Source organism: Peromyscus eremicus, chromosome 6 (genome assembly GCF_949786415.1).
Source record: "Peromyscus eremicus chromosome 6, PerEre_H2_v1, whole genome shotgun sequence".
Lineage (NCBI taxonomy): Eukaryota > Metazoa > Chordata > Mammalia > Rodentia > Cricetidae > Peromyscus > Peromyscus eremicus.
Window position 1 is genome coordinate 70,611,883 of NC_081421.1, and position 20,855 is coordinate 70,632,737.

Consider the following 20,855-nt stretch of genomic DNA (forward strand, 5'->3'; position numbering starts at 1 on the left):
GGACTGTGACCTAGAAGTGTAAGATGAGATACACCCTTTCCTTCCCGAGTCGCTTGGTCTTGGTCTATCACAGCAACAGAAAGCTAACTAGAACAGACCTCTACCATGAAAACCTTAAAACACTAAGAAACCAAAGACAGTAGATAGACGGGCTTCTCCTGTTCATGGATCCACAGTATTAATACTGTGAAAATGGACATACTCTCAAAAGCAGTCCACAGAGTTACTGCAAACCCCGCAATTCCAGTGACAGTCTTCACAGAAACAGAAAAGACAACCCCAAAACTGACACAGAAGCACAAAAGATCCCAAATAGCCAAGGCAATACTAAGCAAAAAACAGTGCTGAGGGTACCATGATACCTCAAGTCACACTCCAGAGCCATGGTATGGAAGCCAGCATGATACTGGTACAAAACCACACAGAGACCGGTGGGATGGAATGGAAGACCCAGACAAACCTATGTGGCTACAGGCACCCAGTTTTTGGCAAGGATGTCAGAAACCCTGCAGAAAAGACACATTTCAAAAAATAGTGCTGGAAACACTGGATGTTCATAGGTAGAAGAATGAAACTAGATCCCTATCTGTCACCTTGTACAAAATCAATTCAAAATGGAGAAATAGCTTTGGAGGCCTGACGCTCAGACTCTGTTAGTGGAAAGAAAAACATGAATACAGAGGCACCAGGGAGGATTTTCTGAAAAGGACTCCGTAGCTCAAGAAGAAGTTGAAAGTGACAAAGGGGGTTTAAAAAGCCCTCCATACAGCAGAGGAGGCAATGAGAGACAGTCAACAAAACGGGAGAAATCACTGCCAGTCTGACAGGGCACTAACACCTAGTCTATATAAAGAACCCCAAAGAAATCACGTACCTCCCAACACACACCTAACAGTCCTCTGTGCTGGTTTGAATGAGAATGGTCCCCATAGGCTCATGTTTGGATATTTGGTCCCCAGGTTGGTGGAACTCTTTGGGAAGGATTAGGAGGTGTGGCCTTGTTGGAGGAGGTGTGTCACTGGGGGTGGGCTTTGAGGTTTCAAAAGACTCCTGCCATTTCCATCCTGCCCCCGTCTGTCTGTTGCCCCGCCCCCCTTGCAGTTTAAGATGTGCACTCTCAGCTATTTCTATTGATTTAGCTTTGCTCCACCATCGTGGACTCTAGCCCTCTGAAGTCATAAACCCAATGAAGCGCTTTCTTTTCTACATTGCCTTGGACACGGTCTTTTATTGCGGCAGTAGAAAAGTAACTACGAACAGTTCAGTCGGTAAGTGGGCATGCCTTGACAGTAATGTAGAAGTGCCTTGACGTCTATGAAAAAAAAGGGGGGTTCAACAACCATAACCCTCGTAAGACAGTGAAAACCACATCAAGATTTCGTCTCAGTCCAGTCAGGAAAGCTATAATTAAGTCCACCAACAACAAATGCTGGTGAGGATGTGGGGAAAGGAAGTCATGTACACTGCTGTTGGGAACAGAAACTAGTCCAGCCTGTGTGGAAATCCCAAAGATGTTCCTCTACAAACTAGAACCAGATCTGCCATCCAATGCAGCTCTGCCGTGGGGGGTATTCCTGAAGCATACCACAGAGGCACCTGGACATCCATGTTTTCTGTGCACTGTACTCATTGGCTAAGATATGGAACCAGACTAAATCCATCAGTGGAGAAATGGAAAGGGAGAACGTGGTGTGCATACACAACCTAGTTCTATTCAGCCATCAAAAGAACAAAGTGGCGTTTACTGGAAAATGGATCAAACTGTAGATCATCGTATCAAACTACATAAGCCAGATTCACAAAGATGTTTTCTCGCATGTGGGTCTTACAGTGTGTGTGTGTGTGTGTTACATGTTAATTATAGATCTAAAGATAGATGATGTGAAAGAAGAGGACCATATAGGAAAAGGAAAGGGAGGAAGGGTAACTAAGACAAGCATATGGTATGATTGGATGAAATATCGATGAAGACTATTACTATAATACAATGAATATACACTAATATAAAAAGGTAGAGACACGGCTGAGTGGCGAGAGCTTCACCTTACACAGGGCAGCCATGAATGCCTGCTGCGGCTCATGGTCCGGTTCCCTTGTCAACATTCCCATTCTTTCCCAGAGTCAGTTTCAAACCACCAACTTCTCAGGCAGAGTGAGCCGCCAGGAGAGCCCCCCACCACCACCACCGCTGTCTGACACACCCGCTGAGATGGGGAGCTCAAGCCTGACCCTGGCGGCTTCAGACTGTCCACCTGCTTGTCCTGTAGACAGGATCTTCCTTGAGAAAATCCCTTTCCTCCTCTAAACCTGCTCCCGAGGGCTTCCCTCCCACCCGGCCCTGAAGGGAAGGCTCCAGTCTTCCAGTCGGTTAACTAGAAACCGGGCGGTGTTTCCTCTCACGTCATCCTGTGCTGTCAATTAAGTTCTACGTGCCACCAGCCTGCTTCTCGGATCTGTTTACATCTCTCCATCTTGTCTTCCATGTCCGGCTCACTCTGCTGCTTGCTGCAAACCTTATTTCCCTAAGAAGGGAAAAACCAAAAAATGTTCACATCTCTGCCTCGTGACCCCCTCCTCCACCCTCTCCCCGTCTCCTTCTCTCCCTCCTTCCTTCCTGTTACTAGAACCTTCCCTCTTTCCACCCCAGGCCAGCCTTCCAGCTTTGCCTTTCTGCATCGTCAGAGTTCTTTTCCCATTAGCATACAAATAAGCTATAAAATCTCCTGTCTTAAAATTTCTCCCCATCGTTCAGCTATGCCATTTTCCTTTCTAGCAAGGCTGTTCAAACAGTTGCCATCTCTGATTCTTCTTATTAGGTATTCACCCCCAAGCTCCATGGAGACAGCCCTTGTCAAAATCGTCAGTGACCTCTCTGGCAAATCCAGTAGCCAATTTTCAGTGTCTTCCTCGGCTCATCAGCATTCTGGGCGTCTTTCGGCTTCCAGGGCACTCTCTAGCTTCCTCCACTTCCTCAACTTGTCTGTTTTTGCTGAATCCCCCCCTTCCCTGATCTCCAAGTGTTATAGAGTCCTGAACTTAGTTTGGGGACCTTTTTTCCCACCTCTCCTCCTGCGCTCACCCCCAAGTAGTTCTGTAATTTTAAATATCAACTGTACAATGAAATTACTCTTTGGTTTCACTTCTTTTTACTCAGTAGTCCCTCAGTTTAGATATTAAAGATATTTCATGGGTATGAGACCTTCCATGGCCCACAATAAGCCATCAGCTCGGAAGCCCCCCTTTCCATCTCGCATCCCACAATTCCCTCATCTATTTAGCTAAACCACCATTCACTCAGTTGGTTGGGCCAAGACCTTTGGGGGCACCCTTGAGTCCCCCCTCTCTCTCATAGCCTATGCCCACTGCATCATCAGCGAGTTCTGCCGACTCTGTCTTCCAGCTGTCCCCAGAACTGACCCCTTCCTAAGACTACTGTCTTAGTTCCCTCATCGCCACCGACCTGGATTCCTGAAAAGGCCCTACCCAGTCCTGCCTCTCCACCCTTCTTCCCCAGTCTGTCCCAACACAGGTGCTGCTTTTAAAAATAGTCAATTCGGGGCTGGAGAGATGGCTCAGAGGTTAAGAGCACCGACTGCTCTTCCAGAGGTCCTGAGTTCAATTCCCAGCAACCACATGGTGGCTCACAACCATCTGTATTGAGATCTGGTGCCCTCTTCTGGCCTGCAGGCATACATGCAGACAGAACACTGTATACATAATAAATAAATAAATCTTTTTAAAAAAAATAAATAAATAAAAATAAATAAAAATAAAAACAGTCAATTCCCAATTCTCTTTTGCCCCGATTTCTCTGGTCCCATCTCAAAGTAAGTGCCAGTCACTGTAATGTCCTCGAGGCCCTGGAATGCTTTGTCTTCTTGCTCATTCTTTTTCCCCCTAAATAGTAACGTTTGACTTCATTTGTAATTGATGAGTAATGATTGTCTATATTTATAAAGCAAAATATAATGTTTGATGTGTATCTATGTATGAAATGATTAAATCAAGCTAATTAACATAACCACCTTGGCCACTTTTTGTACATGCTGAAAACTAAAATCTATACTTGAGTTGCCATGATTTGGATGCATTTTCCTGTCCAAATTTTATGTGGAAACCTACACCCTAGGTAAAAGTATTGGGGCCTGTGGTCTAAAAGCAGGTGTTTGGGTCATAGCAGCTCTATTTCATGGATGAATGAGTGCCACTGAGGAAGGACTTTCGGGACAGTTCTGTCTCCTTTCCTGTCACATGATTTTCCTTCTCTCAAGGATGCACATGTCGCCATCTTAGAAGCAGAGAGCCAGGCTCTGACTGGCTGGCATCTTGATCTTGGATGGCCCATCCTCTAGGACTATATGATAAGTCTTTCTTTTAAAATCACCCCATTTGTGGTATTCTGTTACAAAAGTGCCCATAGGCTAGCAACACATTTTTAATCATGGTCACCACACTGAGCAGATCATTATGACTCGTACCTGAAAGTCTGTGCCCTTTGACCTCCATCTGTCCCCAACCCCTGCCCTGTCTTGCTGCTTTTGGAAATGAGTGTGCCAAGAAGCCCAGAAGTCCTTACTACAGTAACTTTGCACAGGCTGGTCTCTTCCTGGAGTGTTCATCCTGAGAGCCGTGGGGTCAGATCTGACTCTTCGTTCAGATCTCTATTCACTGTCTTCTCGGGATGGCTCCATAGCATCCCATGTAAATAACATACCAGCTCCTTTGCCTCTCTGCTTTGAACCTTTGTTACGGCCCACCACTTTGTGCCATGAGCTGCTTAGGTCCTCCAAACACTCCTGTGTTGAAGTTCTAGAACTTCTTCTTTCAGACAGATTAAAGATGTCATTAAGGGCAATGAGGTCATATGGGTGAGTCCTGACCCGAAATGACTTCATCCTTATAGGAAGAGGAAATCGGGGCACTGAACAGAGGGAATTCCATGGACCACACTCTAATGCTGCTCTCTCTGAGCTAAGGAGAGAGGCCTCAAGAGACCAACCCTACCACACTCCTCACCTTGGACTTGCACCAGTACTAAGGAAATGAATTTCTGTGGCAGCCTGTGGTCCTTTTATGGCGGCACTCAAAAATACTGCCCCCCACAGTATTTATCAGCGCTTGCCACTACAGAGCTTTGCATTTATTTGCTTATCCCAACTAGACTGTAAGCTCTATGAAGGCAGACTTGATCATCTCATCCATTAATGTGTCCTCAGCAGCAGAATGGTATCCAACACATGCTCGGATATTTCAGTGTTTGAGTGGCAGGTCCCCTTCTCTGTCACTACTTTCCTGAACTCATATTCACCCTTCTAAGTCACTGTTGTGACAGCCTAGTGCTTCACACATTTGCTTCCCTTCATCCTCTGAAGCCTTACCTTCCCAGCCTTGTTCCTCACATACCTCCCCGGCCAGGAAGAAATATATATATTCAAATTATTACATTTATCTATTTTGTGTGCATGGGCCGGGGGTATGACACTGTGCATACGGAGGTCAGAGGACAACATGCCGGGATGGGTTCTCTCCTTCCACCATGTGGGAATCGAACTCATGCCATCAGGCTTGGCAGCAAGTGCCTTTACCTCCCAACCTCCCCCCCCCCCCCGATGCAAGCCATCCTTTCAGCCCTGAGAACTGTATTTTAAGAAAAGGAAATTCCACTTCTCTGGCCTCTTTCTTTTTACCCTGGCACACTGGACACAGGTCACCTTTGTCTTCCGATCCTTGCTAATCCGTTTCTGTTGGTCACTTGCACGTAGGAAGCTGGCCATTCATTCTGGGTCTGGTAAGTTATTGTAGTCTACAGCCAAGTGCAGGAATTGGTAGGACTTGAACGTCAGCAAAGATGACCTGGCCCTCCAGGAAAGTGAGAACTGTCTCCTTGTGTACATCCTCCCCTGTTCACCACTAGGGGGAAGCCTGGAGCAAAGGAAAACGCCAAGGCTGTCCCTGGGTTCAAATTCCGTTTTCAAAGACCCTGTTTTTTTGTTTGTTTGTTTGTTTTCTCTTCGTGTAAAATGGCAACAGCGATGCATGATTGCTATTTATTCCTCATAACTATGCCTCAGTTGTGAGGATCGACTGAGCAAGCAGAAAGACCCCCACTTGTCTTCTCTCGATGTCTCCCGGCTTCCCACTACATTTTTGCCTGTGAGGCTTACCTCTCCTGAGTCCCACCAGCCCTCTGCAAGCAGTGCCCTCCCTGTGACAGCCCTAGGCTGTATTCATAGCCTGAATCCCTCCCTCATCTCTGGTGTGACTGAGGGCAAGTCATGTAACTTCTGTGAACTTGTGTTTTTCTATCAACCAGACAGGGGCATTACTATTTGCCCACCGGACAATTTGGCCTCCTCGTGGGAGGAGAAGGATGGGTGTGAAGATACTTCATAGCTTCTCCTCTGCCCCTAGCCCCAACTCCTTCCTCTGGAGGTGCAAGAACTCTGCTAAAGAACTCCTAGAGATGTCCGCTCAAGGGCGGCAAGTGAAGTAAAGGGTCTCCCGAGGCTTTCGCTCTTCCAGCTCTCCCTGCCTCCTCCCTCAGCTTGGCTTGAGCCGGAAGGCTGTAACTCCACCTGAGACCTAGCTGCTAGAACTTTCTGAGAGCCTCAGTCATTGTCTTATTGATCTCTGTTCTGCTGGTCAGTGGAATGGAATAACTGACATTAGATAAACCCAGTCTCTGCTTTTGCTGTGTGCAGATTCTCCTTAGCAGTTTCTCTTAGGAAGCAGAAAGGGAACTTCTAGGAAGACAAGGGAACAGAAACCCAAGCCAGAGAGAGAGAGCAGGGTCCCCGCCTTTCCCACTGCTGTCTTCAAGACACCAGGACCAGGCACCAAGCCTGTTGGGGTCCTAAGAAACTCAAGTCCTCTTAAGTGGTACCTGGCACCCTACTAAAGGAGTCCTTTGCAGGGCACCTTTTGGACACCTCGGGAGCCCTAAAAGAGGCTTGTGGGAATAAGGGTTTGAGAAGTGAAGGGTCTATTGCTGTGTTTGCTGCATGCCGGGGGTGGGGGTGGGGTGGGAGAGCTGCTAGCATGGTGTGTCCTGGGGATGTTTGAGTCCCTTTTCAGCCGGCAGGGAGGGGGATCTCTGGGGAACTGGCTTTGTGCTCTGTTCAGGCCCTGCCCTCTAGTGGCCAAGGGGCTCTGCAAGCCTGACTGCCCCACTAGCCTCCGAGAACCCAGTTACAAAAAGCTGCCCTTCTCCTTTCTCCCCGATTTTTAAGAGGTGGCGTTCGCTGGAGACGTAGGGGAGGGGCACAATCAATAGTTCTGAAGCAAAGCCTAAACCGAGGCCTGAGAACTGGAGGGGGACTGACCTTGGAGTCCTGACTAGTGGGGTTAAAGTCCTCCCCTCTGCCTGTATTGCTGGTATAATTTTGGACAAGTCGGTTAACCTCCTGCTGCTAAACTGTATAGAGCTGGAGTGTGGCTCACTGGTGGAGCATGTGCTTAGCGTACACAAGGCCTGGGGTTTGATCCCTAGCACCACAGCTGTATGTATACAAACAAAATTATTTGTGTATCTTCACTTGTAGAAGGGGCTCTAACACGGTTTCTTCCTATCGGTATTGTCTAAGGGTCACATAGGTTAGGTACGTGATCCTCTTCCTAAGAGGAAAAGTGCTATATGACCATAAGGCCTTGCTCGTATTGTTCCAGAGAAGTCTGTGTGCCCCTCCCTGCTCTTCAGAGTCTTCAGGTCACTGTGGGCAGCTGGAGCTCGGTGCTGGCATACCCCCAGGAGGTGTGATTTCTGTGACTAGCGGTTATGGTGGTCTAGGACTGCATGAGCCACACACCTACCTTGCTTGGAGTTGACAGGCAGGGACCTGAATTCAGCCTTGCCACTTTCCTGGGTCCTGGGACCTTGGGCAACTCTCAAATCACTGCAGAGCTTCTGTTGTGTGGTAAGGGTGATGAAGCTGTCTGCCGAGGGCTGGGTGCGGTGGGGAGGTGTTAAACAGAATTACTGCAGAAGTATTTGCAATGTTTTACTTGATTAAATACAAATTTGGAATCCATAGCTGCTTGAACTGGGGGTTGAAGGAACCCAGAACTTAGCAGCTACTATATGCCCAGACATTGGGTTGCGCCCCATGGCACTGGTTTTGGAGAAGGCAAGTACATAATTTGATATCAGAGATATGGCCTAATTACACCAGCAGACATATGCTGAGGTTGGGTGGTGTTGGTAGAATTGGTTTCTATATTTTGATAAGCAAACAGAGCTTCCCCCTACCCCCACCCCCGGGGAAGGCTTCTCAGAGAGAAATCAGGATTTGAGAGAGACTAAAAGTCTCGAAGGTAAGGGAACGATGTAAGGAATTGGCCTACACTGAGTCACTGGAAAGGACAGTATTCATCAGAGAATTAATTTGGAAGGAAATAGGGTGTGAAATAGAAGCAAGGCTTTCAACTCCGGCATCGCGGCCTCAGAAACCCAGTCAGGGCTTCAGAGGCTGCCAAGGCTCAGCCAGGGAGCCACGTCTGGAGAGCAGCTGGGGATGCTCAGAGACCACCAATTGTTGAGCTGGGGAGGAACTGATTGAGTGTGTAATTAAGGGGAGGGCTGTATAACACTCGGGTAAGTAGAACTTGATGGGGTCAGACCAGCAGGGCTCCCGAGAGCTGAAAGAGCAGGCCAGGGCACCGTTAGGAACAGGAGCCATTGCACCAAGGTGACACAGCTCACGTGGGCCTCACAGGGAGACGGGTGAGAGGGGCGAGGGAGGGGCGGCCGGAGGAGCGAGTCCTCCTGAGGTCAAAGTGTCGCCGCTTGGTCCCGGTGGCTCGGCTCTAGAAATGCGGTAACATTAGGCAGCAACGGCAAATCCCATGGAAATGAAAAGTAAGATGGGCTGTGACTGGGCTAAGATCACAGAGGAGGGTGGGGAGTTCATGGGTTCTGAGTCGTGGTCCAGTGTGGCCTACTGGATGGGCAAAGTGGTGTTGAGGACTTCAGGGCGTTGCTTGGAGTGTGAGGGATATTCTTGGGTCTTGTAGGAGAATCAGCAAGTCTTTCATGGTGCAATCGTTCACGGTGTACTTGTGGACAAGGTAGGTGTAAGTGAGCTGGATGCTGGAGCAGTTCGTCATGTTCTGAACTGGTTGAGTTACTGAAACCCAAGTCCTTAGTGTATGAAGCCCCTGCCCAGCCTCATCCCTTACCATACTCGCTTCCTTTCCAAGACCATGGAAAGTTGTCTTCCTGTCACCCAGACCCCATCTGAAAATGTCTCCTTTCAGACCTTCCCCAAAGAGGTACACACCAATTGGTGGTCTGGTATTCAGTGGTCAGTCCTGAAAACATACATACACGAAACATACAGACTGAGTAGGTTATATTTAGGAATATATATGTGTATACATATACATATACACATGCAATAACAATTAATAAAAAAAGGGAGGCAAAGAAGTTGAAGGAGAGTGGGGGAGGGTATGTGGGAGAGCTTGGAGAGAGGGAAGTAAAGGGAGAGCTGTCATAATTACCTAGTGATCTCAAAAATTAAAAAAAAGAAAAGAAAAAGAAATTCCTTTCTTTCTTTTCTTTTCTTTCTTCCTTTCTTTTCTTTCTTTCTTCCTTTCTTTTCTTTCTTTCTCTCCCTCCCTCCCTCCCTCCCTCCCTCCTTTCTTTCCTCTCTCTCTTTCTTTCTTTCTTTCTTTTTTTTTTTTTTTGAGACAGGGTTTCTCTGTGTAGTTTTGGTGCCTGACTTGGAGCTCGCTCTATAGACCAGGCTGGCCTTGAACTCACAGAGATTCACCGGGCTCTGCCTCCCGAGTACTGGGATTAAATGCGCCACCACTGCCCGACCAGAAATTCCTTTCTTGAATGTGATAGCATGTGTGTGTGTATCTATGAGTGTGTGCTTATACTTATTTTCACAGATGTGTCAGGAGTGGCTAGGTGTCCAGGCTCTGGAGCCAGATTACCTAAGTTGGCTGCCCAGTTGGATAGAGGTTTTTGGGAGCAGTCCGTTCAGTGGGAATCAGTTCTGTGGCACGATCCTCAGAATTCTAAACGTACAGTGGCCTTAGGATCCGTGTGACCTAGAGAAAATGAGTTCACTTTTCTGTGTTTCCATGGACTTTATTTATAACCAGGGACCATTGTGGCATTCGCCACATGAGGTTTTATCAAGAATAAACACGAAGAGCGTTTAGAACAATGTCTGTCACATGGGAAACACTCCATAAATGCTTGCATAGGTTTGCTATTGCTGTGTGCTGTCGACCATGCTGCCTATAATGTCGACTACACTGGTCTATAATGTACATAGATTGTGACCTGGAGTAGAGTGGGGCCTTAGTACGTAATCTGAATGAATTTAATGCTTCAAGCAGTTATTTCAGTAGTCCTTTGTGCTTTGAAGAAGTGAAAACATTATTTCTTAGGCCTCTACCCCAATGTACATTTTTTTCAATGATTTGCATAAAAACGCAACTTAGTAGAGTTTGAAGTAATCATATTTACCAAAGACATACCTGGGAGGGATCTTCGAGAGTGACCAGTGTATCAGTGTGTTCATGTGAACCCCATTGTTGGATCCCAGGACTCTGTCTTAGGTCCTCAAAATCAGTTGCTCATAGTTGACTGAGGTTTTTGTGAGCAACATGTTCAGTGTGACATGGTCCTCAGAATTCTAAAGTACAGTGGTCACCCTGGTACCAGGAACAAAGGGCATGATAGTCCTGCTCTACCCTGCACAGCATGCCACATGGCCAGAGAACTCTGCTTAGATCTGAGAGCCAGGTTGAGAGCCGATCTAGACAAATTCATCAACAGGAGAGAATCAAAGGGACCTAGGCATACCGAACATATCAAATGTGTGATTTATGTGGGCCTGGAGGACACACTCAGACAAGTACCTACAAGTTACAGGATAGAAAGACTTGAGATCAGTAGAAAGGCAATCTTTGAAATAATCAGAGCTGTGCATGGATGAATTGGGCCACCTCAGAGGGTGGTGTCCCTGGAGGACTGTGAGCTTACGCTGGCATCTAGCCAGAGTCACACCCTGGCCAGTGTCTGCTTACTCTAGGAGTCTGTGGTTCTGAGATTTCATGGCGTCCTTCATCCTCCTGTACGGTCTGAGTCACAGGCTTCATTTTGCTTTTCATGTGGTCGGGAACAAGGTTTGGTCCTCTAATCTGATGATTCTAAACATTAAAGAGGGAACAGAGACCTGCTTGAGAATCTGGTGACCCTGCTCTGACCCCACAGACAGTGCCTCTGCAGCCCCACTTGGGGCTGGCCGGGCTTTGGGACCGCAGGGAGTAAACAGTAGCCTGGGGATACACCGTCCGGTCACTTCCTCACCGACGACACTGGAATGTCTGCTCTGATGCCCCTTTCTTTCTTCGAGGCCTTGCAGTACTGTCTCTCAGCACCCTGAGCATCAAGAGGCCTTTGAAATCAGGCCTCTGAAAAAAGAGGCGCCATTTGGCTCCAGCTAGAACCTTAGGGCTGGAACTGAATGTGGACTGCAGAACCAGGTGTACTAAGGGTGATGTGAAGGCGTCAGGGGAGGCGACTCTCAGTGGGGTGTGTTGTTGTTTCTCCCTCACACTGGCTCTACTTAAAAACTTTAAAAATAACTGCATTTAAGTGCTTAGAAAAACTCACTTTTATTCTATGTGCAGACATATTTCTCTGACCAAATAGCTAATACGGTTATATCGTTTGCTTAAAAAAAAAGTGTGGTTTTTTTCTAGCACATTTTCACACAGTTTACGCGAGTAACTGTTCCCGTCTCCAGCAGGCTCCTGAGGTCAAAGCACCTTGGGAAATACCATTATCAGGCAGCGTCTTCTTGCTCAGTTTATTAAGATAGGGACAGCTGCTTTCTTTGTCTGCCACTGTTTTTCTCCCAAGATCTTAAATTGCAGCCTTCAGCCCAGGCTGCTCAGCTGACCTTCATTTGTCCTTCGAGTGGTCCAGAGCCCTTTTAAGGAAGATGTTGAGCAATCTAACCCGATTCTCCAGGTGTCCCAGCTTCTCCATGCTGGGCTTGTCAGGAATGCTGAGCCATTTGTCACCCCTGGGTCCCCTCATGAAGTAGATGGCCACCAGGAGGCACAGCATTGAAAAGGATAGATGCATTGCTGTCCCAGAGAGCAGTTCTCACAAAGCAGAAGTGGACTGTAGGTGTGTGTGTGTGTGTGTGTGTGTGTGTGTGTGTGTGTGTGTGTGTGTGTGTGTAAGAGACAAGGGGATGCATCTGTGAGTCTTTGAACTCACTGCTGCAGCCACTTCAGATCTTGTCTTGGCATTGAAAGCTCTGAGGTGACTCAGAAATGCCCAAACTCTCATTGAGCCCATGCACCTGCGTTATCTGACATCAATTTCACAAAATATCTTTGCCATCAAGCACCCAGGGAGGCAGGAACAGGCTTGAGATTCCATCTGACATCGTCGTCGGTGTGGGCTGGGTTTTCCCCACACCTTCCTCCACTCTGTCCTCTGGGATGGGCTTTCCCTCGGCTTTGCCTCCTTTACCTCAAGTGGCACCTGCTCCTTTTTGCTGTCTGGCATCTTCCACTCTACACCCAGATTCCTCCCCTGTGTCTTGTGACTTCTCTGCCAAGGATGGCGGGAATTCTCTTGTCCGATCTTTCTCACTCAGCGGGTTCCTTCTTTTCTGTCTTCAAACGGTATTTCCGTGGCCTCACACTTCGCTTACTTCTGTTTTCCTTTGGTTCTCTACTTCTGTTGCCTCGGGCTGACCCCCAAACCTACTAGTCCACAGAATGTGCAGAGCATGTCCACACATTCGTGCATACACTTACGTGCACGCGCACATGCACACATGCGCACGCATACGCAGGCACGTGCTTCCATTTCTTCTGCTTGACCACAACTGCTCTCTGGGAGAGCAATGCAGCCATCATGTTCAAGAACCACTGCTAGTGCCCCTCTTTGACTCCTGAGGGCACTGGCCCCGCGACACCTCTTCTGCTTCTCGAAGTCACTGTCCCCACCATTGGGGCTTTCTGCAACTTAGTACTTTCTTAGCTTTAATGGCTGATTCTTTTCCACCCGAATTGCCTTTCCCTCGCCTGTCCAGAGGTGGAGGTGGGTGGGATCATTTTCATGTTTTCCCATGAGTCTGAGTTCCTTCTGCTGGAGCCTCACACACCACCCACCCCTCCCATTCCAGACTGCCAAGCTTGCAAGACGTAGCTCTCAGTCTCTGCCTGGCTTCCTCTTCTCCCACGCTCATGGAGAGAGGGTCCGCATCTCCACAGGTCGTCCAGATCTGCAGCTCTCGCTGCCCCTTACCTTCAGTTGTCCACACACAGATGACTGGTCACCGCATGCCACTTCAGCCCTACTCAGTCCCTGTCCCCAGATTCCTGCGCTTTTAATGAGGATGCCATAAACCTTAGTCAAGTCAGGCAGGGAGGAAAACTAAGGGATTTTATGCTGGGGGAGGGGGTGTGGTATGAAGGTAAAAGCAGGCCCAGTATACAGGGGAAAGGTCCAACAGAGGAGCCATAGCAGTGGTGCACACTATAATCTCAGCCCTTGGGAAGTTGAGGCAGGACTGTAAATTTCAGGCAAGCTCAGGCTACATCACAAGACCCTACCTCAAAAGCCAAGGACTGGGGCCGGGGGTATATTTAGTTGATAGAGTGCTTGTCATAGTATGTGCTAGGCCTCGGGTTCAATCCCCAGGAAAGCCAGTTAATTCCAGTCCTGGTTTTCTTTCTACTGCTGTGATAAACACCAGGACCAAAGGCAATTTGTGAAAGAAAGGATTTTGTTTTTGTTTTTGTTTTTGTTTTTTTTAAGGGTTTTTCTGAGTCAGGGTTTCTCTGTGTAGCTTTGCGCCTTTCCTGGATCTCGCTCTGTAGACCAGGCTGGCCTCGAACTCACGGAGATCTGCCTGCCTCTGCCTCCCGAGTGCTGGGATTAAAGGCGTGCGCCACCACCGCCCGGCCAAGAAAGGGTTTTTTAATTTTATAGCTTAAGGTCCATTATTGAAGGAAGTCAGTGCAGGAACCTGGAGGCAGGAGCTGATGCAGAGGCCATGGAGGGGTGCTGCTTACTGGCTTTTTCTTCAGGGCCACATCCAGCTACCTTTCTTATGCCACTCAGCATCACCTGCCCAGAGGTGGTGCCACCCACAGTGGGCTTGGCCCTCCCACATCCATCATTTATCAAGACAATTTCCACAGACTTGCCTCCAGGCCAATCTGATGGAAGCGTTTTCCTCAGCTGAGGCTACCACCTCCCCAGATGACCCTAGTTTGTGTCAAGCTGACACGGCATGAACCAGCACGATTTCAAAGCCTTTCCTTTCATAATAAATCTCTCCGAAATAAGGACGTTGTCTTCAGGCCGAACGGCCAAGTGGGCATTGTTAAGAGGGACATGAGAGCAGAGCACGGGGCTGCTTTCAGTGAGTTCCGATCTTCACATCTGATGACCAATACCCAAGGCAGATAGAGAACTCACCCAGGTTGGGTCGGACAGCAACTCATGAAAACCCGGAGACCCCTAGGTCTTGTCCCGGAGAATGAGAACGCAAAGGCTAAGGAGGCTTCAGTTTGGTTTGGTTTTGTTCTTTTCTTTCCCTGAGACAGGGTTTCTTTGTGTAACAGTTTTGGCTGTCCTGGAACTCACAGAGACCCTCCTGCCTCTGTTTCCAGAATGCTGGGATTAAAGGCGTGCACCACCATCACCCAGCTGTGGCTTCAGGTTTTTTTTTTTTGTTTTTTTTTTTTGTTTTTTTTTGAGACAGGGTTTCTCTGTGTAGCTTTGCGCCTTTTCCTGGATCTCGCTCTGTAGACCAGGCTGGCCTCGAACTCACAGAGATCCGCCTGCCTCTGCCTCCCGAGTGCTGGGATTAAAGGCGTGCGCCACCACCGCCCGGCTAGTGGCTTCAGTTTTTAAAACCCACCATGGACTGCAGAATCTAAGACGGGTGATGCCTTGGTTCCCAGAAACAGAAGGCTGTGAACATTCGGGAATGAAAGCAGTAATCACCTCTGGAAATGGCACTTGAATGATTTCCTTGCCAACAGATGGAAGATTCCCGGGAAATCTGCTGAAGTCGTGTTAGGTTACCTGGCTTCGACAACAGCCATTTCCTTCCCTTCTTTCACATTATACCTGAGCTTGTGTGCTACACTTTGACCCCTACTAAACTCTGAGTTTGGTGGGAGTAGGGTAGGACCATCTCTGGTCAGTTCACTGCTGGATGAATTCCTAGCCTTGTAGGTTCTGATTAAAAGAATCCTGGGGCCGGGCGGTGGTGGCGCACGCCTTTAATCCCAGCACTCGGGAGGCAGAGCCAGGCAGATCTCTGTGAGTTCCAGGCCAGCCTGGGCTACCAACTGAGTTCCAGGAGAGGCACAAAGCTACACAGGGAAACCCTGTCTCAAAAAAACAAAAAAACAAACAAACAAACAAAAAGAATCCTGGGGCTGGAGAGATGGTTCAATGGTTACCAGCATTTCCACTCCAGAGGGCCCAAGTTAGGTTTCCAACATCCTATAGGTCAGTTCACAGCTGCCTATAACTCCAAGGGATACAATGCCTTTTTCTGGCCTCTGCAGGCACTCCACCCCACCCCCACTCATAAATTAGAAGGAAGAATGGAAGGAAGGAAGGGAAGGAGGGAGGGAGGGAGGGAGGGAGGGAGGGAAGAAGGAAGGAAGGAAGGAAGGAAGGAAGGAAGGAAGGAAGGAAGGAAGGAAGAAAAAATAGAGCTAGGCATAGTAATGTACATCTGTGATTCTAGCACTTGGGGACAACAACACAGGATTGAAAGTTCTAGGCCGACCTGGCCTACATAGCAAAACCTTGTCTGAGAGAGACACAGAGACACAAAGACATATAGAAACAGAGACAAAGAGAGACAGAGAGAATGAATTACTTGATGGGAAAATGGGTAATGTGAACTAGATAATAGGTAAACTTATAATTATTATACAAGTACATTGAAAATTTGGATAAATTACTGAATCGATGTCAATGTAAAGATTAGCTCTAAGTATAACAGTTTTGGGAAAAAAGTTTGAGCACTGGGATCATTCTAGGTCATTTCATCATTTATAAAAAATAAATCTTAAAAAAATGAACAATGAGTAGATATACAAAATATGACATATCATATATAATGGAGTATCATTCCATTCCATAAAAGGGATACATAATTCGGACACATCTACAGTATGGATGAACCTTAAAGTATGCTAAGTGGTACAGGCCAGTCACAAAACTACAAATATTATAGGACTCCACTTATGGGGAATTTCTAAAATCAAAGTCAAAAGGTAGTTGCCAGAGTCCAGGGAACAGGAATGGGCAGTTGTTTAACGCTCAGCTTCAGTTTTGATCCTGGAGAATCCCTGGAGGTGGACGGTGGTGATGGATGCAGTGACTCCAATGTACTCAATGTACCTACCTGTATGTGCACCTAAATGGTTAAAATGGGAAACCATGGGCCGTGCGTTTGTTTCTCACTACCAAACCAAATATGGGTGAAAAAAAAAAGCCTCAAAATATCACGATCATTCTGGGTCTTTTCATCACTTGCAGGAAAATCAGAACAGCTTCACTTTCAATAATATATTTATATATATAAATAAATTATATCTATATAATTTTATTTATATATATATTAATGTATGTGTATACACATACACACATATATACATATACATATACATATACATATACATATACATATATATATATATATATATATATATATATATATATAGATCTTTTGAGACAGGGCTTCATTGTAGCCTGGTCTGTCCTGGAACTCACTTTGTACACTAGGCTGGCCTGGAACTCACGTAGATCTGCCTGCTTCTTCAATATGAAATTATAAGGAATCAACATAAGGAATATTAGGATCAGTTTCCAATATCATTGAGACTAAGAAACAGCAGATCAAAATGAAGCTTGAGATGAGTTGGGATAACTGGTGCATGACATGGGGATCAGACTGGCCCCAAACACTTCCTTCAGGGTGTGTACAAACTGATGAGGGGCCCAGGGAGATAAAGGCAGGCTTCACTGGTCTCAGCTGATACACGAGGGAAGTTTATGGGACAGAGATAACTGGGAGTAACATCAGGTCATTTTAACTATCTAGAGGCTGGCATGTGAAATAAGGACCATCCTTGTTCTGTATCTATTCTTAAGCACAGAATTGGGACCCATTTTTAAGGCAAAAAAGCCAAAAGAGGCTGTCTTAGTTAGGGTTTCTGCTGTTGTGGAAAGACACCATAACCAAGGCAACTCTTACGAAGGAAAGCATTTAATTGGGGGTGGCTGATAGGTTCATTATTGACATGGTGGGGAGCATGGCAGTATGCAGGCAGACATGGTGCTGGAGAAGGAGCTGAGAGTTCTACATTCAGATTGGCAGGCAGCAGGAAGAGAGAGTGACACTGGGCCTGGCTTGAGCCTTTGAAACCTCAAAACCCACCCCCAGTGACATACTTTTCCATCAAGGCCACACCTCCTAATAGTGCCACTCCCTATGAGCCTGTGAGGCTAGTTTCATTTAAACCACCAGAGGCCTAATTCATCATGTGGCTCAGATTTCTAAACATCTTTTGGAACTGGTGGCCTTTCTGGAGCAGCCCATGTTACTGTGTGGCTTCAGTGGAGGCCTAGACCACTGCAGAGCAGCAGTCCAATCCCCTCTTCTTTCAGTTGCTCAGTCTCAAAGCTACAGGATCGAGTCCGACTCTTCTTTTCTCCCAGTGTCTAGTGAAGTCTTAGAGCTCTTCCCTTTTCTCTCCACCCCATTTCCAGCAGCCTCGCCTCCCAGCACTAAAAGACCGAGCACATGGCTATAAGCTCTTCCTGTCTTCTGTTTCGCCTTCTCCGTTCACTCTGCAGGTACCTGCCAGACTCGTTTTTATAAATGCACCACCCCACTGCCTTGGTAGAGACAGAAGAGTGCATCCCAGCTGGTTCCCACATCCAGCTGAAATCCCTTCTCTTGGCTCCTGAGGCTGGCTGTTCTTCCTTCCATCTTTTCAATTCCATAGTCTATGACTCAACGGATTTGTTGTACTTAAGCTGTTCCCTTTGATGTCAGCTGGCTGGGGTGCCTCTACCTGTCCGTTCCCACTTCTTTTTCCCTTCGCTGTGCTGGGCCTTTGTGCCTCTCCCATTCAGGCTCCCCTCCATGTATCACAACCACCATGAAATCCTCCTTAGCGACCTGTGCCCACACTGATCTTTCTGTCCTCTGGTCCATTTAACAAATGTTTACTGACCTCTTGCCAAGTGCAGACACCAGATGTTAGATGCTAGTGAACAAGCGAGGAGCAAGAGAAAACAAGCCCCTGACTTCATAAAGTGGCTCCAATAAGTTGTTGCTAAGAGGGATGTAAATAGACACTGATACTGAATTGTGGTGTGGGTGTCTGTCTGTGTCTTGTGTGTATATCTGTATCTGTGTGTCTCTGTGCGTCTGTGTGTCTGTGTGTCTCTCTCTCTACAATGTGGAAAGTACCCTGAATAGAAAGACAGGTGGAAGTAGATGTTAAGATGCCAGCAGAGGGATGGAGAGATGATTTAGCAGGTAAAGGTGCTTGCTGTATAAGCCCAGTGACTGGTCTGATCCCCAGAACCCATGTAAAGGTAGGAGAGGACCGACTTCACAAAGCTGTGCTCCGATTTCTACATGCCATGCCATGCTCCTCAGTTCCCCACATCACACACACACACACATACACATACAAAATAGTAACTTTCTTGAAAATTAAAAGAAAAAGAAACTAGCACCATGTGACAGTTGGTAATGTGAACTAACGTGATGGGAGGGAAGTGGCTGAATTTAAAGACACATTTTGGAAACAAACACAAGAGGATATGCTGACAGTTTGTTAAGAGCAAAGGATTAAGAATAGCACCTAAAAACCAAGTTGGCACCCACCTGGAAGCGTCACCCTTACTGGCCAGCCTTCATGGTGTTGGATGGTACTGTTCACACTGCTGGAGGAGAAAAGTAAGTCTCAGTCTCACCAAGCGATGAACCCTGCAAACTGCAACCGACCCGACAAGATATGCCTATCGGTGCAGCAGTGGCATGAATGTTAGGGACACCCCTTTCTGAGTGGCTTTGTCCAAGAGATGGAATCCGTATAAGGCTCCATTAGTGGAGACAAGAACCTGTGGCTAGGCAGGTCACAGGGCCTAGGGGAGAGTCCAACACTATTTTGTGCGAAATGGACATAGTATTAAAACAACTCCTAGTACTTACTACTGTACCTATAGATCTGAGCATCTCCCCAGCCTCACCAGAAAAGCTTTTCCTTGCTGTAGATGGCAATTAAAACAGAGACCACCCCAACTGGTCAGTGTACAGAGATTAAGAGACTGTGGAGGATTCAGCCCTAAATGGGACATACATATCACAGCCCTCTTCCCAAGGCTCAGGATCTTCGAGGAAAAGGGGGTAGAGAGATTATAAAAACCAGACAGAGGTGGCCAGCGACATCAAGGAAACCGTATTTTTTTCAGACACAACAGGGCAGTTACATATATGGACTCACAGTGACCGTGACAACAATGCCTAAGACCTGTGCAACTCCAACCTGACACAACCCCAGCCTGCGGGGAGGGGTCAGCAATGCCTGCTGGGGAGTCACCGGAAAGGGAGAGTCAGTAGTTAATGACGTCACCCCCAACCCCCACTGGTAGGTCAGTCACACACCAGGGCAGGCCCCACTCCCAAACTGGCTGGGCAGTACAAGCTGGACTTGAAAGGGGAAGAAAAAAAAAGAGAAAAAAACTTAGTCAGGAGGGGTAGGATGAGGGAATGGTTATGGGAGGAGATGGGGGAAGTGAATATGTTCAAAATACATTATATGATAGTCTCAAAGAATTAATAAACATAATTTTAGAAAAAGAATGTCTCCCACGTGAGAACTCAGTGGAGAGACATGCTGTTTACTGTGCTGGTGCACGGCGTCATGGGGAACTGAAACGGTGGTTTAAGGTGTTGAGGGGACTTGTGCGTCCAGAACTCATGCTATGCGGAGAGGTTAAAAGCTCTCCGGTTATGAGCACACAGAAGGTATTTACTGATCGTGACTGGACAAACCAGAAGAGTAAGAAGAGAGCCTAGAACTGTCCTAGTCTGTTTGCTGATGGGATGGCCAAGGAAAGGGCAAGATTAATATGGCAGAAAGGGTCTGATCATGTTCTTATGTCCACGCTGTCCTTACTGCCTAATTCAGGCAATGGTTTCAATATGGAATGTGAACACTAGTGTGCACATAACCCATGGTGTGCATGTGGAGGAGGTCAGAGGACAGCTGAGGGGTTGGTTCTCTTCTACCATGTGGGAGGTGAGTAGGTTCAAAATACATGGCACGATGTCTCAAAGAGTTAATAAACATAGTGATTTACGTGTGCTGTGGGATGTTCTGTATGGCAAATGTGTTGCTCTGATTGGTTAGTAAATAAAACACTGATTGGCCAGTAGTCAGGCAGGAAGTATAGGCGGGACAAGGAGGAGAAGAATTCTGGGAAGTGGAAGGCTGAGTCAGAGACACTGCCAGCAGCCGCCATGACAAGCAGCATGTGAAGATGCCGGCAAGCCACGAGCCATGTGGCAAGGTATAGATTTATAGAAATGGATTAATTTAAGATATAAGAACAGTTAGCAAGAAGCCTGCCACGGCCATACAGTTTGTAACCAATATAAGTCTCTGTGTTTACTTGGTTGGGTCTGAGCGGCTGTGGGACTGGCGGGTGACAAAGATTTGTCCTGACTGTGGGCCAGGCAGGAAAACTCTAGCTACATACGTGGTTGTATAAATATATCTGTATGCTTGTATAAAACTTAAGAAAATACTTTGAATTA

General features: G+C 47.1%; 1 long non-coding RNA gene across 1 annotated transcript; it reads right to left on the bottom strand.

The window, feature by feature from the left end:
* Window positions 1-1,195: 1,195 nt before the first annotated feature.
* Window positions 1,196-10,601, bottom strand: LOC131912592 (uncharacterized). Its single transcript, XR_009379655.1, has 4 exons — window positions 10,492-10,601; window positions 9,175-9,306; window positions 2,333-2,522; window positions 1,196-1,312 (listed from the first exon to the last, which is right to left on the bottom strand). It is a non-coding gene; the product is annotated as an uncharacterized LOC131912592 (long non-coding RNA).
* Window positions 10,602-20,855: the final 10,254 nt, after the last annotated feature.